Genomic DNA, 15,629 nt, shown 5'->3' with positions numbered 1-15,629 from the left:
AAACAAAACTTTGATTATTATTTTTTTGGTAAAGGAAGCATATGCACTGGGAGCTAAATTGAATTTCCGAGATATTGTGGGCTATTTAGAACTTTGATACAGACCCATATTCCAGAAATCAACCTCACTGTTGATTGCTTGCATATACACACACCATTACACTGCAGGGCTTTTACAGTTTTACACATACAATCCGTTGTATCCTTCACTTCGCTCTATCACAAAACCACAGCTCGCAGATCTCAAAAAAAAAAAAAAAAAGCACAGCTCGCACCACACACCAGCTGCGGATTAAATTTGACCACTGACTAACTACTACTTCGATCTCTAACCAATAACCACGCGGCGCAATTACGGATAGCGAAACTGACGGGCGACGGGACTGCGCACGGTAGCTGATTCAGAGCGCAGATTTGATCATGGCGGGGATCATTTCGGCGACGTCGACGGCCGCAGGGCGCAGCAGCTTGCCCATCTCCTCCACGAACTTGTCCATGGCGGGGCCGGGCAGGCACATGGGAATCACGATGCCGTCCTCGCCCTTGGCGTTTTTGAACGGGATGAGGAAGCTGGCAACGCCGGGGATGGCGCCCACGCCGCCCTTCGCCGGACCTCCGTACACGGGCCTCCCCCACCCGAAGTCCAGGTCGCCGAAGCCGGCCTTGGTGACGTCCGACGCCAGGTACGCGCGCACCACCGTGAAGTGCGGCCGCCCGCGCTGCACCATCAGGTCCGCCCCCGACCGCATGTACTCGCCGTCCACCTCCCCTTGGCCTCCTTCACCAGCCGCACGGCGTAGCTCAGGGGCCTCGCGCACAGCTCGCCCGCGGCCGACACGGCCACCGGGAAGGCGAACGCGTTGCCGTAGTAGCCGCTCGGGATGGCGCTCTGCTTGCCCTTGCCGCCGCGGGCGTTGACGATGCAGATCATCCGCATCTCCTCATCGGCGTCGGGGGCGAGCGACACGGTGCGGCACTTCCACAGGCAGCCCGTGAGGACCTCGAACGTGGTGGCGCGCTTCCGGAGGGCCGGCGCCAGATGGGACCGGACGGCGGCGACCTCCTTGGCCCCGAAGAAGAAGGAGCGGTGCGCCATGTCGTCGAGCGGAATGATGGTTCCATTGGTGTCCGGCACCTCGTCGTACTCCCGGTGCGCGAAGCAAGGACGCGGCGGGTTCCGCGCCTCCAGCAGCTCTCGCCTCCACACCGGGAGCACGGACGGCACTATGGCGCCCCGCGCAAGCTCCGCCACGGCGGCCAGAAATTGCACCAGCCCCTGCGCGTCTGACATGGTGTGCATCAGCCGCACCGCCAGGATGAAGCCTCCGCAAGACAGCCGTGTCACCTGCACGCACCACAGTTAGCCACGCATGCACCGAGTACGCTTGCTGCTTGCACATGCACACAAACCGTACGTGACCGTGTGTGTTATTGTTCCACGACAAGGAAAGTTACCTGGAAGAGGAGGAGCGGCGTGCCGAGGACTTCGGACGAGCCGGGAACATCGAAGACGAGCTCCTCGAGCCCCGGGAAGGGCGGCTGCAGGGCGTCGCCGAAGTGCTCGAGGCGGACGTCGGCGTCGGCCTCGATGAACAGCACGCCCTCGCCGGTGCAGTCGACGGCGAGCTTGCGGCCCTCGAGCTCCCTAAGCCGGCCGGCGAACGGGTAGTAGTGCACGAGCGCCCTGGCCACGGCGTCCCGGACCACCGCCGCGGGATCCCTGCCGCTCATGAACGCGTTGCGGCGGTAGAACTGGATGACGGGGATGTGGAACCGCAGACCGTCCTGGTCGTCGATGTCGGAGAGCCGCTTCAGTTCGCGCGGCGTAGGCCCCGCCGGTGCCACCAGCTCCGCCGCCTTCCTCCGCACCGTGAACTTCAACGACGCTGCCGAGCCCGCCATGAGCACTGCCTCAGCTATTGCACGAGTGGAAGGATGAGCTAGGATAGAGGTGATCGAGGGTGCGGGGGCGAGCTCGTGTGTTTGCTCCTGCTCGTGCTGCTGCTGCTAGTTTGTGGAGAAATGGAGGGGTAGGGCACTATATATACACCCGCAGCTACTCTGGAAGTGACACTGACAGTGAGATATACTCCAATGTACTCACTTTGTATGTGTTAGCAGTTGGGTTGAAATTAGCAGGCAGTTCACTGACACTGATTTTTTTCTTTCGAAAACTAAACAATACAGTGTGGACGAGCAACGGGGGGCATCACATCGATGACTGACTTGAACACGGCCAACGCGGTGGGTCGGGAGCGCGTGCTGCGGAAGTCGCCATTCATGTGTGAGCAAGCGGGACTCCGGCTCCATCGACGGCTCAACGTCCAGCAGTGCCGTTTGACTTTGAATTGGATGGCTCAGATTGAGAGATGGGGATGGGGAGAACGATTTGAATGCTAACCCGACCTGCATGGGCATTTGTTTTCAGGGGAACATGAATACTCCCTCGGATTTATCTTAGTTGTCTCTAATGTAGATGTATATAAACATATTTTAGTTCTAGATACATCCATACTAGTGTCAAATAATATGAATCCGATCGAGGGAGTATTACAATTTTTTTACAAACAAAAGCGACGTGAGTTTTTTTTCATGCAAGCGACCATAAAATTCACCCAAGATATTGTAGAGCTGATCAAACGCGAACCGAATCATGACGGCCGATCTAAGCCTCATGGAGAACGCAACAATAACTTGGTATGAGAAGATCATTTCTCGCCATTTTATATGTTTGTATGAACTATGTTGGATTTGTGGTTGTTTTGATACTTTCATACTAGGTGCCAGGTTATTTAAATTTGAAACCATGCATTTCATTTGATTAATTGTTTATTTGTATAAATTGTCTTTAAATTTATAACATATTGTTGTGTATATTTATAAAGATAGCCAAAATAACAAAAAAAATGTCCCTAAGGTGGACCTATCCGTTTAGAGGTCCCATTGGACGCAGAGGTGGATAGACCACGGACAAGACTGTTTTGCCCTTCCAAAACGGACAAATGCGGAGTGGCCGCGGACTAAATTGGGGGATATGATACCACACTAAATTGAAGATACTCTTATGCCCAAAAGGAATAACAAGAAGCAGATAGGACACCACACTGTAGTTTCAGCCCATTGCCGGCCAGTCGTTCAGATTTTCCAATTACAGGAGCAGACAATGGGTAACCGACCAACTCTGTTATCTTGTACTCCCTTTGCTCACTAATGTAACATTATTAGCTTCATCTATTTTAGTATGTGTTTAGTTACTTTTGGTGTGTAGATTCACTCAATATTATGTGTATCTAGTTTACTTTGAAATGTCTAAAACATCTTATATTTGTAAACAGAGGGAATATATGTTAAAGAACCTACCAGTTTACAGCCTATATGTTCCGTTTTCTTGTATGGAAATGACCACTGTTTGTAGATGGACTAGCAGTATCATTGCAGTTTCCGGTGAAGTCATGTACGGCTGTCTTCTAGTGTGACCGTGCTTGGAAAACACCTGCAAACTACCTAAGCGCATAGTTAGCAGTAGCAGAGCGTACGGTTATTTCTTCTTCTCTGTACTGATCGATGTGGAAATAACCTGCCAACTGCCCAGTCATGAGAACGGAAAGGAAAGACCTACGGAGTAGTAACCAGTCATTTGTTCGTGAGACCAAGTATATAGTACCGTAGTGCTCAAGTAGACAAGCAAGGGGTCTGACTAGCCCAAGTCGTTATAAATATATCAGTCATGTCACTGGCTGAAACGAAACTGATGCCACTTTCAACCACCCTGGAATAACATAAACGAGAATAAGTTGAGGACTAGACTAGATTGCTTTGGATAACAACGTTACTCTACTGTGTGGGACTTGACCTCCTTTTATGTAGACGTGGGGAAAGACTTGTGACCAAAAGACCAGACGAACTAGATACATACTTTCACAAGAAAAGGAAGACATCATTCTCGAAGTTAACCGTGTGCTTTTCGAAGGAGAATTTGCACTGATTTTATAGATGAAACTTCCGCATATTTTCTATGTACAGTAGTTTGTTTCAACTATTTTTTTAATCCTCCCTTCAGCCTAAACACCTGTCACAGATTTACACAAATATAGACTAAAATCTGTCTAGATTCGCAAACCTGTACTTAGAGCCAGGGGAAGTATACAATTGAAGAGTACCCCTTCCTAGCTTATGCACAGGAAGTTACACACAACCTAGTTAGTACAATGTTTTTCTTGAAGCAAGGCAAAATATTTGCCATTTTTATTAAATAATATGAAGCCCAGAGGTTTCACACAAATGCCTAGGCCAAGTCTAAGACTTCAGCTACTCTCCTAATATAGCATTACACACAAATTTTGCCAGCCCCACAAGGTACTCTCTTCTTTTATCTTAATGACAAGCATCGTCGTCGATGATGCGCGGTTGTGGAAGACCCTAGAATTTCTCTCTTTCCAGACTTCCAAACATACAAGCATGAGTATTGAAGCCATGGATTTCCTAATGCCTTCTTGTTCCAAAGCCAACTTCTCCCATCAATCTTTCACGCAATCTTCATTTTCCAGTAATGTTGTATATATGTCTTGTCAACCAAACCAAGGAAAGAGAGCATTTCAAATGTGAATGGTGCACCGAAATTTGCAGAAAAAGTATGATACAAATTCTTGCACTTGATTACAAAGTGGGAAATTGCCACAATTTGGCTATTTTCTTTTAACCAGCCTATCCGCCATGCAAATTTTGTTTTGCAGGACCAACCATGCAAAGAATTTGCATCTAGGTGGGGCCTAAACCTTCCATATCATGCCTTCAAGCATTGAGTGAATTAATTTTTCAAATTTCTTTGTGTAATCCCGTAAAGCAGAGTAGTGCCCATCATTGGTGAATTTCCATGTTATAGCGTCTTTAATATCCATAGTGAGCTCGATGTTGCCGACCATCTCCCAAAAAGTGATAAGTTGTTGGATGTGATAAAAAGATGGCCATGTGAGAAAATCAACTTGACTAGCCCATACCTTGTTCTTTGAGAGCCTTCTTAACTGTGGAGTTATTTTTTCTTTGATATCTCAAAGATTTTTGGTGTGACATCTTTGGTCTAAGGACATCAAGCCATGCGGAGAATTTTCTTTCTCTCAATATCCCACTTTCAAAATTGTAGTCGTGTCAAAGATATAGCTATCTTGATTTTTTGCATGGGTTCTCAAGCCTAGTCCAAACCTTTGATTCGTCCGTCCATTCGAGCCATAGCCACCAAAGTGGAAGAGCAGTTACAAACTTTTCAAGGTTCAAAATGAAAAGACTGCCAAGTTTTGTTGGGCGGAAAACAAACTCACCTTGCACTTCCCCTAGAAGTCTTATCACAATAGGCCAACAAGTATGCACGAAGGAGGCTTTTAATATTTTTGGGGACCTTCACCGCAAGGTCTAGGGAGATGATGTGGTAGATAGCTTGCAAAGGGAGGACGGCACAGACAAACACATGATAACCATCCATAGTCACATTTTTCCAACTTAAGAAAGTAAGCTTGCTGGCAATTTTATCCTCAAGATGTTGTAGATCAACCATTGGGGGGGGGGGGGGGGGGGGGTGGTAGATGGATAGAGGACGCCCTAAATATCACAAAGGAAAGTGCTCAAGTGGCTGGGAAGTATTGTAGGATGTCATCGAGATCAATATCCTCACACCTAATAGGTGCAACAAGGCTCTTTTGGTAGTTGGTGCTTAAGTCGGCAGCGTCTCGAAACGAAGCAAGAGTGTTCACAAGAAATCAAATATCCTCTTTGATAGGTGCAACAAACACGGCCGCATCATTGACATAGAATGTTCAAGTATCTAAGTCTTGAAAAGGAAAACCAACACGTGGCAAAACATCATATGTGAAACATTTTCCCGTTGCTCCCGCGAGTGGCAATCAGGCTCCTGCCTCAGCTGCAAGGTGGTTCCCATGCCCTCCGCTAGCTGCCACGGCGTGTTGCGGGTGTGAGAACCTCGAATTGTATAACCGGTCACCATAGGGTCTTCGAGTTCTTTGTATTTGGTGTAGGAGTATCAGAGGCGATGAGAATAAAGGTTCTTCGGTCCGCCCCAGATTGGTGTTCTTCCTCAAAAGAGCACCGACGGGCTGGTGTTTGGAGTCGATCGTCGGGCATTAGGCCTGACATGGTAAAATTTTGTCTATGGCTGCGACGTTAAGTGGAGGGGATGATGTCGCGTCGTATTGGTGTCCTCAAGTTTCGCTTTCGTGTGATGAAGCTCAGCCAGGTACGGCTACGTCGGTGATCTTGCAAGGTTGGAGTCCCCCATCTCCGTCTGGCTGGAGCTAGGATGATCCCTAGGCCGTTCTCAGCACTAGCTTCTCCGGGACGATGGTCTTTGGAGATCATGGTTGGCAACATCTTTTGGACAAATTCCCGACCGCTGCTTCTACAAGCGGCTGGGTTTCTTCAAGCTTTCTACGACACTAGCTTTGTTATGCAAGAGGACAAGAGGCGGCATCAAGTTTTGCTCAAGGCGCGGCATCGAGGGATGCACAAGGAAGAGTTCTTGTAAGGATGTTTTTGTATGAAACGGTTTCAGATAATATATGATGACTTTTTTTCAAAAAAAGGTCTTAAAAAGGAAAATAAAGAAGGATCAAGATACATTGACTTAACTAAAAAAATATCATTTTTTCTCGGGGAGCCCTTTACAGTTGTCTTGTTCCTCGTTCAGCACCACCCAACATGCATATCTTTCAACTTGTACAAAAACCAAGCAGTTTTACCAAATAACTTCAGATCACTCTGGCGGGACCCTTCTTTTAAGTATTGGTTGTGTGTATTCGTAATGTGTTTCGGGCATTTGGTTGATGCAGACACCGGGTGTAATTGATATCATAGTGACATTAATATATTATCTTTGCAAAAAATACTTTAGCTACTTTAATATCAACAATTTTGTAAATTATTTTTCTTTAATTCCAAAAATAGTAAATGTTTTTTAAATATTTCAAAAATAATAAGGTCACGGTTTCCTCAAAGCTCATAGGGACTAATTGGTTTCCTCGAAGCAGACTGGATTGCTTGGTTTCCTCGAAGCCAAGGTTGCATGCTCCCACCAATTGCGTGGTAGGGTGGTCAATCCGTCATTTTCTCCGGCCCTTTCTCCTGGTATTTCTCTCGCGCCATACTCCTGCCATTGTTCCGGCCCCTCTCCCTCACCAATTATTTCACGCCATAATTTGCCAACATCTTTTCTTGTTGCCCTTTCTATAAAACAACCCACCGACGTGCTTAATGTATCTTGCGAAGGTGGACGATTTTGCGGTGTTGGTACCTTGTATCTATGTCTAAGTTGACTGAGATTTTCTTAAGTCTCAGTCACCTCAAAAAAGTGCAACTGCAGTTTAAAGAAAAGTGCAACTCGGTCCATTTGCACATTTCTGCCAGAAAAGTGCAATTGCACTTTTTTTAACAGAAAAGTGCAACTCAAGTACTTTTTTGTAAGTGAGTTAGACTTAAGAAAATCTCAGTTGACTGAGACATAGCAAAACCATTTGCATAAACCTCATTCCACCCCAAATCTGCTGATTGCTTGCATAAATATTTGCATATAAACACACCATTACAGTGCAACGGTTTTACAATTCGTTGCATCCGACGAGCATTCTTCACTTCGCTCTATACTGAGCAACACAGTTCTCATCACACACCAACTGCGGATTAAATTTGACCACTAACTAATATACAGAGTACTTACTTCACTAACCAATAAGCACGCGAGGCAATTACGGATAGCGAAATGGACAGGCGACGGGACAGCGCACGCACGCAAGCTAGCTGATTCAGAGCGCAGATTTGATCATGGCGGGGAACGTGTCGGCGACGTCGACGGCCGGGCGTAGCAGCTTTCCCATCTCCTCCACGAACTTGTCCATGGCGGGGCCGGGCAGGCACATGGGGATCACGATGCCGTCCTCGCCCTTGGCGTTCTTGAACGGGATGAGGAAGCTGGCCACGCCGGGGATGGCGCCCACACCTCCCTTGGCCGGGCCGCCGTACACGGGCCTGCCCCACCCGAAGTCCAGGTCGCCGAAGCCGGCCTTGGTGACGTCCGACGCCAGGTACGCGCGCACCACCGTGAAGTGCGGCCGCCCGCGCTGCACCATCAGGTCCGCCACCGACCGCATGTACTCGCCGTCCACCTCCCCTTGGCCTCCTTCACCAGCCGCACGGCGTAGCTCAGGGGCCTCGCGCACAGCTCGCCCGCGGCCGACACGGCCACCGGGAAGGCGAACGCGTTGCCGTAGTAGCCGCTCGGGATGGCGCTCTGCTTGCCCTTGCCGCCGCGGGCGTTGACGATGCAGATCATCCGCATCTCCTCGTCGGCGTCGGGGGCGAGCGACACGGTGCGGCACTTCCACAGGCAGCCCGTGAGGACTTCGAAAGTGGTGGCGCGCTTCCGGAGGCCCGGCGCCAGGTGGGACCGGATGGCGGCGACCTCCTTGGCCCCGAAGAAGAAGGAGCGGTGCGCCATGTCGTCGAGCGGAATGATGGTCCCGTTGGTGTCCGGCACCTCGTCATACTCCCGGTGCGCGAAGCCAGGACGCGGCGGGTTCCGCGCCTCCAGCAGCTCGCGTCCCCACACCGGCCGCACCGACGGCGCCGCAGCGCCCCGCGCCATCTCCGCCACGGCGGTCAGGAATTGCACCAGCCCCTGCGCGTCTGACATGGTGTGCATCAGCCGCACCGCCAGGATGAAGCCTCCGCAAGACAGCCGTGTCACCTGCACGCACGCACCACAGTTAGCCACGCATGCACCGAGTACGCTTGCACATGCACACAAACCGTACGTGACCGTGTGTGTTATTGTTCCACGACAAGGAAAGTTACCTGGAAGAGGAGGAGCGGCGTCCCGAGGACTTCGGACGAGCCGGGAACATCGAAGACGAGCTCCTCGAGACCCGGGAAGGGCGGCTGCAGGGCGTCGCCGAAGTGCTCGAGGCGGACGTCGGCGTCGGCCTCGATGAACAGCACGCCCTCGCCGGTGCAGTCGACGGCGAGCTTGCGGCCCTCGAGCTCCCTAAGCCGGCCGGCGAACGGGTAGTAGTGCACGAGCGCCCTGGCCACGGCGTCCCGGACCACCGCCGCGGGGTCCCTGCCGCTCATGAACTCGTTGCGGCGGTAGAACTGGATGACGGGGATGTGGAACCGCAGACCGTCCTGGTCGTCTATGTCAGAGAGCCGCTTCAGCTCCCGCGGCGTCGGCTGCGCCGGCGCCACCAGCTCCGCCGCCTTCCTCCGCACCGTGAACTTCAACGATGCTGCCGAGCCTGCCATGAGCACTGTCTCAGCTAGTGCACGAGTAGAAGGATGTGTTAGGATAGAGGTGATCGAGGGTGCGGGGGCGAGCTCGTGTGTTTGCTCCTGCTCGTGCTGCTGCTGCTAGTTTGTGGAGAAATGGAGTGGTAGGGCACTATATGTACACGCGCAGCTACTCTGAAAGTGGCAATGACAGTGAGATATACTCCAATGCAGTTGGGTTGAAATCAGCGGGCAGTTCACTGGCACTGATTTTTTTCTTTCGAAAACTATGATTTGCTGCTACAAATAATACGGAAATAATACAGTGTGGACGAGCAACGGGGGGCATCACATCGATGACTGACTTGACCATGGCCAACGCGGTGGGTCGGTGGCGCGTGCTGCGGAAGTCGCCATTCATGTGTGAGCAAGCGGGACTCCGGCTCCATCCACCGCTCAACGTCCAGCAATGCCGTTTGACTTTGAATTGGATGGCTCAGATTGAGAGATGGGGATGGGGAGAACGATTTGAATGCTAACCCGATCTGCATGGGCATTTGTTTTCAGGGGAACATGAATACTTCCTCTGATTCATCTTAGTTGGAGATGTATATAGATATATTTTAGTTCTAGGTACATCTATACTAGTGTCAAGTAATATGAATTCGAGGAAGTATTAGAATTTCCTTACAAATAAAAGCGAGCTGAGTTTTTTTTCATGCAAGCGGCCATAAAATTCACCCAAGATATTGTAGAGCTGATCAAACGTGAACCGAATCACGATGGCCGATCTAAGCCTCATGGAGAATGCAGCAAGAAATTGGTATGAGAAGATCATTTCTCGCCATTTTATATGTTCGTATGAACTATGTTGGATTTGTGGTTGCTTTGGTAGTTTCATACTAGGCGCCAGGTTATTAAATTTGAAACCATAGATTTCATTTGGTTAATTATTTATTTGTGTAAATTGTATTTAAATTTAGCAAATAGTGTTGTGTATATTTATAAAGAGAATCAAAATAATAAAAAATATTCCTAAGGTGGACACAGACTATCCGTTTGGGGGAGGAGGGGGGGGGGGGGGGGGCGTTGGATGCAGAGGCGGATAGACCACGGACAAGCTGCTTTGCCCTTCCAAAACGGACAAATGTGAAGTGGCCGCAGAATTGGGAGATATGATACCACACTAAATTGAAGATACTCTTATGCCCAAACGGAATAACAAGAAGCAGATAGGACACCACACTGTAGTTTCATGCAAGGTGCAGCCCATTGCTGGCCAGTCGTTCATATTTTCCAATTACAGGAGCAGACAATGGGTAACCGACCAACTCTATTATCTTGTACTCCCTCTGCTCACTAATGTAACATTATTAGCTTTTAGTATATTCAAATTTCAGATTTGACACTTTAATGTTTCATAAAGATGAAATATTCTTCATGGGAGGCGACGTTTTAGTCGACAACGAGGCGCCTGTGGTGACTTCGTCAATCTCAAGATCCGCCGGATCAGTTCTTCGACACAGTCCCTTGGAGGTGCTCATAAGGATAGGGTGTGCGTGCGTTCATAGGGATGAGTGTGTGCGTGTATGTGCAGTTGCGGAGCCAGGATGGGCCGACGCCCCAGGCCATCTTCACGCTACAGTAGCTACAGTGTCGCTACAATGTCTACTTTTGCTACAGTAAAGCCTACGTTCTTGGCTCACGCCCCGGGCTGAGGCCCGTGTGGCCTGTCTCCGCCACTGTGTATGTGAGCGTCTTTGATTGTATTGTGTTTCGCAAAAAAAAGTATATTCATCTATTTTGGTATGTATTTAGTTATTTTTAGTGTGTAGATTCACTCACTATTATGTGTATCTAGTTTATTTTGAAACGTTTAAAACATCTTATATTTGTAAACAGAGGGGATATATGTTAAAGAACCTACCAGTTTACAGCTATATGTTCCGTTTTCTTGCATGAAAATGACCACTGTTTGTAGATGGACTTTATTTATAAAGCCGGCTATAGGCCTTATGTTTAAAAATGTTTCTGTTTGTAGATGGACTAGCAGTATCATTGCAGTTTCCGGTGAAGTCATGTACGGCTGTACGTCTTCTAGTGTGACCGTGCTTGGAAACACCTGCAAACTACCTAAGCTTGCATAGTTAGCAGTAGCAGAGCGTACGGTTTCTTTCTTCTCTTTACTGATCGATGTGGAAATAACCTGCCAACTGCCCAGTCATGAGAACGGAAAGGAAAGACCTACGGAGTAGTAACCAGTCATTTGTTCGTGAGACCAAGTATATTGTACTGTAGTGGTCAAGTAGACAAGCAAGTGGTCTGACTAGCCCAAGTCGTTATAAATATATCAGTCATGTCACTGGCTGAAACGAAACTGATGCCACTTTCAACCACCCTGGAATAACATAAACGAGAATAAGTTGAGGACTAGACTAGATTGCTTTGGATACTGACAACGTTACTCTACTGTTCTTGACCTCCTTTTATGTAGACGTGGGGAAAGACTTGTGACCAAAAGACCAGACGAACTAGATACAACGAACTAGATACATACTTTCACAAGAAAAGGAAGACATCATTTTTGAAGTTAACCGTGTTGCTTTTCGAAGGGGAATTTGCACTGATTTTATAGATGAAACTTCCGCATATTTTCTATGTACAGTAGTTTGTTTCAACTATTTTTTTAATCCTCCCTTCAGCCTAAACACCTGTCACAGATTTACACAAATATAGACTAAAATCTGTCTAGATTCGCAAAACCTGTACTTAGAGCCAGGGGAAGTATACAATTGAAGAGTACCCCCTCCTAGCTATGCACAGGAAGTTACACACAACCTAGTTAGTACAATGTTTTTCTTGAAGCAAGGCAAAATATTTGCCACTTTTATTAAATATAATATGAAGCTTAGAGGTTTCACACAAATGCCTAGGTCAAGTCTAAGACTCCAGCTACTCTCCTAATATAGCATTACACACAAATTTTGCCAGCCCCACAAGGTTCTCTCTTCTTTGATATTAATGATAAGCATCGTCATCGATGATGCGCGGTTGTGGAAGACCCTAGAATTTCTCTCTTTCCAGACTTCCAAAGACACAAGCATGAGTATTGAAGCCATGGATTTCCTAATGCCTTCTTGTTCCAAAGCCAACTTCTCCCATCAATCTTTCACGCAATCTTCATTTTCCAGTAATGTTGTATATATGTCTTGTCAACCAAACCAAGGAAGGAGAGCATTTCAAATGTGAATGGTGCACCAAAATTTGCAGATTAAGTACAATACAAATTCTTGCACTTGATTGCAAAGTGGGCAATTGCCACAATTTGGCAATTTTATTTTAACCAGCCTATCCGCCATCCAAATTTTGTTTTGCAGGACCAACCATGCAAAGAATTTGCATTTAGGTGGGGCCTAAACCTTCCATATCATGCCTTCAAGCATTGAGTGAATTAAGTTTTCAAATTTCTTTGTGTAAGCCCGTAAAGCAGAGTAGTGCCCATCATTGGTGAATTTCCATGTTATAGCGTCTTTAATATCCATAGTGATCTCGATGTTGCCGACCATCTCCCAAAAAGTGATAAATTGTTGGATGTGATCAAAAAGATGGCCATGTGAGAAAATAAACTTGACTAGCCCACACCTTGTTCTTTGAGAGCCTTCTTAACCGTGGAGTTACTTTTTCTTTGATATCTCAAAGATTTTTGGTGTGACATCTTTGGTCTAAGGACATCAAGCCATGCGGAGAATTTTCTTTCTCTCAATATCCCACTTTCAAAATTGTAGTCATGTCAAAGATATATCTATCTTGATTTTTTGCATGGGTTCCCAAGCCTAATCCAAACCTTTAATTTGTCCGTCCATTCGAGCCATAGCCACCAAAGTGGAAGAGCAGTTGCAAACTTTTCAAGGTTCAAAATGAAAAGACTGCCAAGTTTTGTTGGGCGGAAAACAATCTCACCTTGCACTTCCCCTAGAAGCCTTATCACAATAGGCCAACAAGTATGCACGAAGGAGGCTTTTAATATTTTTTGGGGACCTTCACCGCAAGGTCTAGGGAGATGATGTGGTAGATGGCTTGCAAAGGGAGGACGACACAGACAAACACATGATAACCAGCCATAGTCACATTTTTCCAACTTAAGAAAGCAAGCTTGTTGGCAATTTTATCCTCAAGATGTTGTAGATCAACCATTGGGGGGAGGGAGGGGGTAGATGGATAGAGGAAGCCCTAAATATCACGAAGGGAAAATGCTCAAGTGGCTGGGAAGTATTGTAGGATGTCATCGAGATCAATATCCTCACAGCTAATAGGTGCAACAAGGCTCTTTTGGTAGTTGGTGCTTAAGACGGCAGCATCTCGAAACGAAGCAAGAGTGTTCACAAGAAATCAAATATCCTCTTTGATAGGTGTAACAAACACGTCCGCATCATTGACATAGAATGTTCAAGTATCTAAGTCTTGAAAAGGAAAACCAACACGTGGCAAAACATCATATGTGAAACATTTTCCTGTTGCTCCCGTGAGTGGCAATCAGGCTCCTGCCTCAGCTGCAAGGTGGTTCCCATGCCCTCCGCTAGCCGCCACGTCGTGCTGCGGGTGTGAGAACCTCGAATTGGATAACCGGTCCCCGTAGGGTCTTCGAGTCCTTTGTATTTGGTGTAGGAGTATCAGAGGCGATGAGAATAAAGGTTCTTTAGTCAGCCCTAGATTGGTGTTCTTCCTCGAAAGAGCACCGACGGGCTGGTGTTTGGAGTCGATCGCCGGGCATTAGGCATAACATGGTAAAATTTTGTCTATGGCTGCGACGTTAAGTGGAGGGGATGATGTCGCAGCGTATTGGTGTCCTCAAGTTTCGCCTCCGTGTGATGAAGCTCATCCAGTGTAATATCCCAGTATTTGGGGTTACAAAAATAGAGGAATCAGATGTGTGCATTGCATTCATGCATAGAAAATCCGGGAAATTTTTGCGCTTTAAAGTAAAAGCAAGTCCAAGAATCGAAGTTTCACTTGACCTTGGTGGAATTGAAGTAGCTCATCAAGTCAAGCGCTATAAACCTCAATGTGACCTTTGATAAAACCTTGTTTTGGGTAGAGATAATTTGATCTAAGGGGTTTGATCAAATGGAATTAAAATTAACACAACAACACTTTAATCAAGGATCAAATGCTTGATCTTATAAAGGATCATAACATAGTAATCCTTGCCATAACATATGAACATATGTTCAATTACAAATCAAGTAACAATAAAATGGAGAAAACATTCTTACCTTATCTTTTCCATGTCTTAAACTAATCCATGACCATACCATGAACCTCATGGTATTCATTTTACTTCATTCTTGGAAACATGACAAGGAGATCAACTCTAGAAATATATATCCTTCTCTATTCCAAATTATGATACATCAAACCTAGAGAGGTGAGAGTTCTATGTTACTTAGTAGAGAAGCAATGACAAACTTTGAGCTAAACCTTGGATATGCATCCATGTATTCAAATCATCATCCTTAAGAGAAACCCCAGGGTATTATTCAAGGCAATCCCTAGAGAGAGATAACCATTTATGTTAAACATAGATATTGATGATCACATCAATGTAACATCCCTGTTTTGCTAAACCTAGATTATGTTTGATTGTGCATCATTTGCATCATGTTATTTTCCTAAGAAAATATGCACAAAAGAAATGATTTGAAAACCCTAAATGTTGGTTGGAATCTCTCTCAAATTCAAATGCTCAAAATGTTCTTAAATTTCCAAACTCAAATATGTGGCTCATTTGCATTATGTAAAGAAGGCCATGATTATTTTGGAAGTTTTAAAATAGTTTGCATTTTCAAACAGATTTCAAATTGCAAAATAAGTTTGAAACAAAATAGAAAACAAAATTTGGAAAAAAGAGAGAAAACCTCCCTCTCTCACTCTCTTGGGCTGACAGCCCAGCTCCTCTCCCCTTCTATCCTCCCTGGTGCAGCCCACCTCGGCCCAGTAGCAACCAATCCAGCCCAGAGAAACCCCCAGGGGGGTTTTCACAAAATATCCATCTTCCCCGCGGCTCCAAGCAGCTGCCTGGCAGCGCTGCGGCCTCCCGATGGCCGCCGTGCTCCAAGATCGCCGCCGCCGCCCCTGGCGGCCTACAAGTGTTGGAGATATGCCCAAGAGGCAATAATAAAATGGTTATTATATATCTTTGTGTTTATGATAATGTTTACATACCATGCTATAATTGTATTAACCGAAACATTGATACATGTGTGTTATGTGAACAACAAGGAGTCCCTAGTAAGCCTCTTGTATAACTAGCTTGTTGATTAATAGATGATCATGGTTTCGTGATCATGAACATTGGATGTTATTTGT

The 15,629-nt window shown here is 46.8% G+C and overlaps 2 pseudogenes; both read right to left on the bottom strand.

The window, feature by feature from the left end:
- Positions 1–400: 400 nt before the first annotated feature.
- Positions 401–1,973, bottom strand: LOC124650181 (annotated as a pseudogene).
- A 5,831-nt stretch (positions 1,974–7,804) lies between these two features.
- Positions 7,805–9,299, bottom strand: LOC124649864 (annotated as a pseudogene).
- Between the last annotated feature and the right edge of the window lie 6,330 nt (positions 9,300–15,629).

The sequence above is a fragment of the Lolium rigidum genome, chromosome 4, assembly GCF_022539505.1.
Source record: "Lolium rigidum isolate FL_2022 chromosome 4, APGP_CSIRO_Lrig_0.1, whole genome shotgun sequence".
NCBI classification, from domain to species: Eukaryota; Viridiplantae; Streptophyta; class Magnoliopsida; order Poales; family Poaceae; genus Lolium; species Lolium rigidum.
This window is presented reverse-complemented; position numbering and strand designations above follow the sequence as displayed.